Here is a 9,639-nt window from a genome sequence, read left to right as displayed (position 1 = left end):
TTCCTAGATGCTGCAATTTCAATGGCTCTCATCGCTCCAGATAATTCTGCATGGAGGGCATTCCCCGGTCCAGTATTCTCCGCAAAACAAAGAATAAAATCTGCACTTGAGTTTCTGAAAATCCCCCCACACGCTGAGGTGATGTTAGTAGCTGATCCGTCTGAATAACATTTAATCCAACAAGATAAAGGCGGAGACCAGAAGACTTCTATGATAGCAGGGGCTTTAGGAGGGTGCAGGATGATGCTGAACTTCTTTAGGAGAGAGAACTCAGACATGGAAATAGAAGTTGCTGAGGTGCAAGTACCTGCCAATTTGACACCTGAACTGATGGAAGAAATAGAACTTTTCCAGGGAATCCATCTGTTATTAAATCTCTTTTGATTTCTAGCATACCAAATAGAATTAATTGTGTAAATTAGGGCTGCATAAATTACCACTTTGCATTGTTTATTGGTGAATCTGTTGCTCAGCTTCCATAAATCTTCCATGGAATGAAGGTGGATCGGAATATTGATGGTGGAGGCCAGCCAGTTCCAAATTCTAAGAGAATAAGCGCAACCAAAGAACATGTGATGGGAAGTTTCAGCATCAGCGTTGCATAAAGAGCAAATTGATGGAAGGTGCAAACCCCTTAGCGCAAGATTTTCATCTGTGGGTAGCTTTCCCAACATAAGTCTCCATACAAGCATTGCCTTTGAAGGTGGGATGTCTTTATTCCAAAGACATTTAGTCCAGGGGATCTTCAAGTGATGATGCTTTTTGAAAGAGAAGGCGTCTCTGAGATGTAGGGTACCAGATGGGTTGTGCTTCCAAATTAACAGATCTGGCGTATCATCTATCGGGATTGTGACTTTCATCACCCAGTTTCTGATCATAGGGAAACGGTTTTGCAAATTTGCAGGAAGGCTCCAGTGTTTGTTGGTTATATAATCATTGACGAATTGTGGAAAAAGGGAAGATGTTGAGATTGGAATTTGGAAGTGATCTGCAATCACTACTTCACTCCAATTGTCTTGCCAAAAGTTCACCTTCTGACCATTACCAAGCAACCATGCAGTGTTATCCTTGATAATCTGAAAGTCATTCTTTATGCTGCTCCATAGGGAAGAAAATATGTGATGTGATATACAAGAGTTCCTTCTAATCACTCTACTTCTGACCAAAGTTGCCCAAGTTTCCTGAGAGTGAAGCATCTCCCAACAAAGCTTCAAGTTGGTAGCCTCATTAAGACATACCAGGGACTTAATGCCCAAGCCACCTTCATCTAAATCATAGCAGACTTTTTTTCCAAGAAACAGTAACTAATTTTCTTTTTTCAGTGTCCCCACTCCAGATAAAATTCTTAATCCATTTTAGGAACGAATATATGGTGGAAGGTGTCTTGGAGCAAAAGAAAGAGGACTGGAGCAAATACAGTACGAAAATACAAAGATACAGAACAAAAATATGTTCCCACCAAGTCAGAAGCTTGGCACGGCCAGTGCCAACATATGGCACGGCCGTGCCACCTCCAGAAGCCACTTTTGCTGCTTTTCTTCAAGCCCAAGTTACCCTGTTGCAGCTTTACTGTTTTGCCCTTTTAGTTGCTTAGTTTCTAAGTCGATTGTAAAGTTATAAATAAAGTAGCTCTCCACCATAAACATTCACCTTTACTTACAATATTTTCAGTATTATTTCAATAAAAGTCTTTATTTTCCTTTTATTTCTTTCTCGCAATTTACTTTATTGCTTTCTCTCTTTTTCCCCTATGTCTACGATGAACATGAGTGAGTAGACTTTCTTTGTCTTGGGATTGTTGGATAAGTCTAATGACGTAATCCGGATCAAGCCAAGCCTTAAACCCTAATCTTATACAACCTTAATTTCTAATTTAGATTCACCGCTTTAACATGAATTAACCATTATCAAACTGTGGAAACGAAAGTGGAGGGTTTGATAACTGTTAATTCATTATTCCAAATATCAATTCATAAAACGAAAGTGGAGTTTTGATATTCGAACAAGTGAATCTAAACAAGGATTGCGAAACATGAAAATAGTCTAGCAAACCTTGAGACATATAAAGTTTCGAGCTTCAAGGATTCCAAAGGCAATCACCCATGAAAATAGGTGTGGTTGTTGGAGGAACACACTCACTAAGACCGAAAGGAGATGTGATAGGCTAAAGAGAAACTTGTCTTTAGAAATTAAGACCAACGTAAGGTTATAAGTTTAAGGCTTGTTTGTGAAAAGATTCGTTATTACGATGAACCAATAATCCCAAGGGTCTTTTTATTATTGTTATTTACCTTCAGCAATTAAACCTCATTTTACTAAACTTTCTTCTCCTCTAATCATTCTTTAAAGGTTAATTGAATTAAACAACTCCCTAGCGGAACGATGCTCTTTTACTACTATTACTTCGATAGACCGTGCACTTGCGGTTTGGCCTATCAAGTTTTTGGCGCCGTTGCCGGGGAGTTAACAAATTTGATTAACTTTTTCTTAGTGATTAGAATCCTCTCTCTTCTTCTCTTTCCTTTTCTTTTTATTTTTATTTTTCTGTTATCGATAACTTCTTGGGTTCTCAATTTTTTATGCGAAAAACCAGGAATCGAGTTGTAATAATCAACGAGATCGAAAGGTATTTGCATAAACGAAAGAGAGACACACGAAATAACACCGCCATGGTTAATCGCACTCTCAAAGAGTATGCAACGCCGTCTACGGCTGAGCCACAAGCTGTTATTGTGTACCTAACGGTTGAGGATGACAACTTTGAAATTAAGCATGCCCTACTTAACTTGGTGCAGCAAAACTAATTCTTGGGATCCCCCACTGAGGATCCCAATCTTCACATATCTGTTTTTCTACGAATTAGTGGGACCATGAAGGAGAACCAAGAGGCCGTAAGACTTCATCTCTTTCCCTTTTCCTTAAGGGATAGAGCTAGCGCTTGGTTCCATTCCCTCGAAGTCGGTTCCATTACTTCATGGGATCAAATGAGGCAAGCATTCCTTCCCCGATTCTTTCCCCCATCCAAAACTGCTAAACTTAGGGACCAAATTACTCGGTTCAATCAAAAAGATGGGGAATCTCTCTACGATGCGTGGGAGCATTTCAAAGAAATGCTTAGACTTTGTCCCCACCATGGTCTAGAGAGTTGGCTCATAGTCCATACCTTTTATAATGGCTTATCTTATACCACTAAGATGTCTGTTGATGCAGCTGCAGGTGGAGCTCTAATGAACAAGAACTACATGGAGGCATACGCCTTAATTGAAGACATGGCTCAGAATCATTACAAATGGACCGACGAGAGAGCCATCACTAGTTCTTCAACCTCCAAAAAGGAGACAGGTATGTACGAAGTCTCTAACTATGATCACCTTGCTTCTAAAATTGATGTATTAACGGAGAAATTTGAAAAATTCAACGTTAGTGCCATCAATTCTGCTTCTACTCCTTCTTCTTGTGAAATCTGTGGTATAACTGGTCATGTAGGTGTTGATTGCCAACTAGGTAGTGCTATTAATGGTGTTGAGCAAATAAATTATGCTCAATACAACCAAGGGATGAGACAAAATCAAAATTTTTATAAAAACCAAAATCCTTATGGACAAGCAGCACCACCCGGTTATGCAAACAACCAGAGATTCACTCAGAAATCTAATTTGGAAATTTTGTTGGAAAATTCTATTGCCAACCAAAACAAACAACTTCAAGAACTCAAAAACCAAACTGGATTTCTGAACGATTCTCTTTCCAAACTCAACACCAAGGTTGATTCTATCTCTACTCATTCTAAAATGCTTGAAACACAAATCTCCCAAATAGCCCAACAAGTGTCCACTCTTTCTCAAACACCGGGAGTCTTTCCTGGTCAAACCGAAGCCAACCCTAAAGCTCATGTTAATGTCATATCTTTTGAGGGTAGTAAGTTAGGAGATACTATTGATAAGGTTTGTCAACATTCTTAAAAGAATTTGCATTAAAATCCCCCTTGCGGAAGCTTTGTCCAGGATGCCTCTATATGCCAAGTTTTTAAAGGAAATTTTTTCAAAGAAAAGGGCTATAGAGCATAGTGAGATAATAGCTTTGGCTAAGGACACTATTGCAATCATCCAAAAGACATCCCTTAAGCTTAGAGATCCAGGTAGTTTTGCCATACCTTGTATGATTGGGAGTGAGACCGTTGACAATGCCTTGTGTGACTTAGGAGCTAGCGTTAGTTTGTTACCTTTGTCCCTCTTTAAACGGATGGGAATAGGAGAGTTGAAACCTACCGAGATAGAATTGAAGTTAGCTGATCGTTCTACCATGAAACCAATAGGATTTGTTGAGGATATACCGATTAAGATAGAAGGGATATACATCCCGACTAATTTCATAGTCATTGACATTAAAGAGGACGCAGACGTCCCAATAATCCTAGGTAGACCTTTCTTAGCCATTGCGGGAGCTCTCATAGATGTTAAACTTGGTAGGATTGTCTTTCAAGTGAGTGATACAATGGTAGGATTTGAGTTGGAAAACGTTATGAAATGTCCCGCTCTTTACTCTTGTTGCATGCTTAAGGATCATATTGTGAAAGAACGTTTTATAGCGTCATCTACACAATATGATATCTTTGATCCATTCTAAGGACCCTTTCTAACCGTCAAGCTAATGACATTAAAAGAGCGCTTCGTGGGAGGCAACCCACGCATTTATTTGCTTTATTTTGTTTGTTTTCCTTTGTTTTAAGTGTTTTGTAGGTAATTGTCCGAGTGTGATTCTAGAAAAGTTGAAAATTTTGAAGTCCCTATGTCTAGAAGGTTGGCACGGCCCGTGCTAAGGTTGGCACGGCCGTGCCAGATGATTCAAGCCACAAACCAAGCCAAACTACAGAAAGTTGGCACGGCCTGTGCCAATAGGTGGCACGGCCGTGCCCGACCTCTACACACCCTATAACACAAAATTTTTCTTCCTTCTTCCTCATTCACAAACCACAACCCTCTTTCATCTTTCAAACTTTTCTCTAAACCTCCATAACCGCCCAATTTCAACCCTTCATATCTCACTCAAAACTCCACCAATTCACACAATTCTTTCACCAAATCAATTCTAAACTTCATTCCAAACACAAACCACCAATCAAAAACAACTTTCATCCATTCAAATCCATAATTCACCAAACCTTTATCTCCATAAACCATTACCCAAAAACCACAAAATCTTGACCAATCTCTACATCTAAACCCATAAGCCTTCCTAAAACATCAACCCCAACCCTAAACCAACTTTTTCCACACAAACTCTTCCCAACCCTAACCTTCACCCAAAAGTCAAGGTCAACCCAAGGTCAAGGTTCAATGGCTTCAAGGAGAAGTGGCAAGGAACCAGCAAGCTCTTCTGGAGGACCTCCACAAAAGAAAAGAGCACCGGCTAAGAATCATGGCATCACCTTCAAGGACAACAACCAAAAAGAAAGGTATAAATTTCTTATCACTAAACCTTTGCATCCTTGTAGGTACCCTGATTCTCATACTATGAATGTCTTAGAGATTAGGGACAATGCTTTTGAATTGCTGCATAGATTAGGATGGGGTGAGATGCTTAGACCTATGAGGGGATATGAGAATTTTACTTATGAGTTTTTAAGTTCTATTCAATTCAATAAAGATAAGTTGAATTTATATGACCCCGATCATAGAGTCTCCTTCCGGCTTTTGAATATTGATTACGAGATGTCCCTTGAAAACTTTTGCAATGAAATGGGCTTCGCAAATGCGGGGTTCATACATGACTCTTATAGTCAAGCTCTAAAGCCGGAAGACTATGACCCTGCTAGTTTTTGGAAACGCATCACCGGTTTAAATCAATATGTTTCACGTTCCAATAAGGCTAGTAACATTCACAACCCAGTCCTTAGGTACCTTCAAAGGGTAATGGCTTGTACCATTTGGGGTAGGAAGGAAGTAGGAACATGTAGGACAGATGAACTCTTTATGCTTTGGGCTATGCTTCATAATAATCCCGTGAATACTTGTTTTTACATGCTTGACTACCTTGCCTCAATAGGAACTAAGCCTAATCTTGTAGCTGACATAGTAGTGGGGGGTGTTATTACATTCATTGCTAGGAAGTTTGGAGTAAGTGAGGAGGAGGGGATAAATCAAATTGAGGGCAACAATAGGCTTAACATAGAGACACTAATCTCTATGAAATTCATTACACATCGTCCACCCATGCAATATGCCCTTAAACTCAATGTACCTATTCTATTTTTGCTTCCTAACCCATCTCGGACTAACACCGAGGTGGAGGAAAATTTGTTGTATGTTGATAATGAACAGGTACATGAGCACCATGATGAAGGAGAAGGTGCAAACTTGCACCATGAGGGAGAGCACCATGACCATGAAGCTGGAGAGCTGAATGACGATCAAGGATGGGCATGGATGCGAACCAAGGTCGAGAGGATAAGCACCGAGCAACAAAGGCAAGGTGTAGAACTTTTAGGGCTAAGAAATGAAGTCCAAAGGGGTAACCTCTTGTCGGAAGAAAACAATCAAATGCTCCGAAGGATGATGCACCAATTCAATCTCCAAGGTCCTCCCTATGGACCTCAATGAGAAAATGTGAGCTTTCCTCTTCCTCTCTTCCCTTCTCTCTTATCTCTTTCTCCTACTCTCTCTATCTATCTCTTCTCCTCCTTCTTCTTCTACTTCTCCTTCTTCTTCTCTTTTGTTTGAATCATTGAGGACAATGCTTCCCCTAAGTGGGGGGGGGGGGGGCTAATAAAGTGTCTAGAGTTGTAGTGTTTCCAAACTCCCTTGAACTTTATTCTTTTGTTTTGTTTTTATAGTAAAAGGCATGACTAGTGGCTTGTTTTCAATATAAAAAATGCCATAATTTTTTTTTTTGTTTTGTCTCTTCTTTAAAGGTTGTTTCTTGTACATGAAAGTAGTTTCTTGTGTTCCTTGTGTTCTTGCTATACCCATGTCTTGTTTTATTGTGAAAATTCTCCAATGAGAAAAGCACCCGGTTGCAATCTTTGAGCAAATGTATGAATAGGTATTTTAAGGAACACGTTCTATCTTTAGTGTTAACTTAGTCCCTTTAAAGTCTTAAGAGTAAAAGTAGTATAAGTTTGTGTGGGAAATTAATCAAATGTTCTTAATTGTTATATGCTTAAATGTTAAAGTTAAATGGGGCGAGAGAATGGCACCAACATGTGGGGGAAAGGACAATCCCTAACTTCCTAATTGTGGTGGTGACTCCCTAATTTGAATTTAAAGAAAATAAATTCATCAATGCTAGGGGGAAAGGACAATTACATCCAAAAAGACTTCCTACGCGGAGATGAAATAAAAGAAAATTTTGCAGCACTGCTTAGGGTGATTTTGAATCTAGGGGGAAATGACAATTACATCCGAGAAGACTTCCTATGAGGATAGATAGCCCCTAAGCATCTGCAGCCCCTTGTGTTTAATTGTTAATCTAATCTAATTTAAACTTAAAGTCCCATCACTCTTATACGAAATGAAGAAAGGACTTTTCTCGGTTACTTTAGCATTAAGGATAGAACCTGTTCCTCATAATATCTGTCTTATACAGGAGCAAGAAAAGGGTTGGACTGCATACACACACTCACTTGGGACTTGGTGTTGGGTTGAAAAGGTTCATGAGGAATGTTTGAAATTGTAATTAGTGTACTTGAAACAAAACCTTTCTTTTGAGACATGTGTTCTTAATAAGTATTGCCGTGATTAATCTTTTGTTGCTGCTATGTCTATTGCCTTTTGCTTTAGGACAAGCAAAGATTCAAGTGTGGGGGAGTTTGATGAGTCATTAATTAGTCTATTTTATTGCATTATTTAGTTTAGTTTTATTAAAGATTTGATTTTATTTTATTGCAATTTATTTCCTTTTTGAATATTTTACTTCAAATTGCTTTTTATTATATTTTAGGAACGAATATATGGTGGAAGGTGTCTTGGAGCAAAAGAAAGAGGACTGGAGCAAATACAGTATGAAAATACGAAGATACGGAATAAAAATATGTTCCCACCAAGTCAGAAGCTTGGCACGGCCAGTGCCAACATATGGCACGGCCGTGCCACCTCCAAAAGCCACTTTTGCTGCTTTTCTTCAAGCCCAAGTTACCCTGTTGCAGCTTTACTGTTTTGCCCTTTTAGTTGCTTAGTTTCTAAGTCGATTGTAAAGCTATAAATAGAGTAGCTCTCCACCATAAACATTCACCTTTACTTACAATATTTTCAGTATTATTTCAATAAAAGTCTTTATTTTCCTTTTATTTCTTTCTCGCAATTTACTTTATTGCTTTCTCTCTTCTTCCCCTATGTCTACGATGAACATGAGTGAGTAGACTTTCTTTGTCTTGGGATTGTTGGATAAGTCTAATGACGTAATCCGGATCAAGCCAAGCCTTAAACCCTAATCTTATACAACCTTAATTTCTAATTTAGATTCACCGCTTTAACATGAATTAACCATTATCAAACTGTGGAAACGAAAGTGGAGGGTTTGATAATTGTTAATTCATTATTCCAAATATCAATTCATAAAACGAAAGTGGAGTTTTGATATTCGAACAAGTGAATCTAAACAAGGATTGCGAAACATAAAAATAGTCTAGCAAACCTTGAGACATATAAAGTTTCGAGCTTCAAGGATTCCAAAGGCAATCACCCATGAAAATAGGTGTGGTTGTTGGAGGAACACACTCACTGAGACCGAAAGGAGATGTGATAGGCTAAAGAGAAACTTGTCTTTAGAAATTAAGACCAACGTAAGGTTATAAGTTTAAGGCTTGTTTGTGAAAAGATTCGTTATTACGATGAACCAATAATCCTAATGCTCTTTTTATTATTGTTATTTACCTTTAGCAATTAAACCTCCTTTTACTAAACTTTCTTCTCCTCTAATCATTCTTTAAAGGTTAATTGAATTAAACAACTCCCTAGCGGAACGATGCTCTTTTACTACTATTACTTCGATAGATCGTGCACTTGCGGTTTGGCCTATCACAAATGCATGTCGTGTACTTTAGCAATTTTCATTTATACCATTAAACAACTTTTTCTATAATAAAATTGTTGTTGGTGTCATTAAAAAAAGAATTTAGATTTTTTTGTTGTTGTTATATTGTATTATTGTTGGTTTCGTTGAAATAGATAATCATGGTTAATTTGATTTTTTATAACTTGAAAGCAACAAACATTTATATATTTTTTTCAGTTTAAATCAAAATCAAAATTTCATAAAAGAACATGTTCATAATTTTCAAACGTTAGCGCAATAAAAAGAGCGGAAAGACGAGCACATGAGTGCCCGTCTTTTTGCTAGTCTACATAATAATCATTTTACCTTGCACAAATGTTATAGTACACATGGTGTGTACCAATTGCATGATGTAAAATGATTACCAATCGCATGATGTAAAATCATCCTAAAATGTTATATACCAATCGCATTAATTAGATTTAGCACATTAAAATGGTGATTGGTACACATCATGCGATTTGTACAAGACTTATGTAATTAACACTAGCATGGACACCTATGTCAAACACAAGCTAGAATGTTATATGCGATTGGTACACATCATGCGATTTATGCAACGTAAAATGATTATTATATACAATACTT

General features: G+C 38.0%; 1 non-coding gene across 1 annotated transcript; it reads right to left on the bottom strand.

The window, feature by feature from the left end:
• Positions 1-3,032: 3,032 nt before the first annotated feature.
• Positions 3,033-3,139, bottom strand: LOC146929493 (small nucleolar RNA R71). The gene has a single exon (XR_015009106.1). It is a non-coding gene; the product is annotated as a small nucleolar RNA R71 (small nucleolar RNA).
• Positions 3,140-9,639: the final 6,500 nt, after the last annotated feature.

This window comes from Medicago sativa, chromosome 4, assembly GCF_051527215.1.
Source record: "Medicago sativa cultivar Bolivia chromosome 4, Bolivia_mono, whole genome shotgun sequence".
Lineage (NCBI taxonomy): Eukaryota > Viridiplantae > Streptophyta > Magnoliopsida > Fabales > Fabaceae > Medicago > Medicago sativa.
Note: the sequence above shows the minus strand (reverse complement) of the source record. Positions and strands in the feature narration are given on the sequence as shown.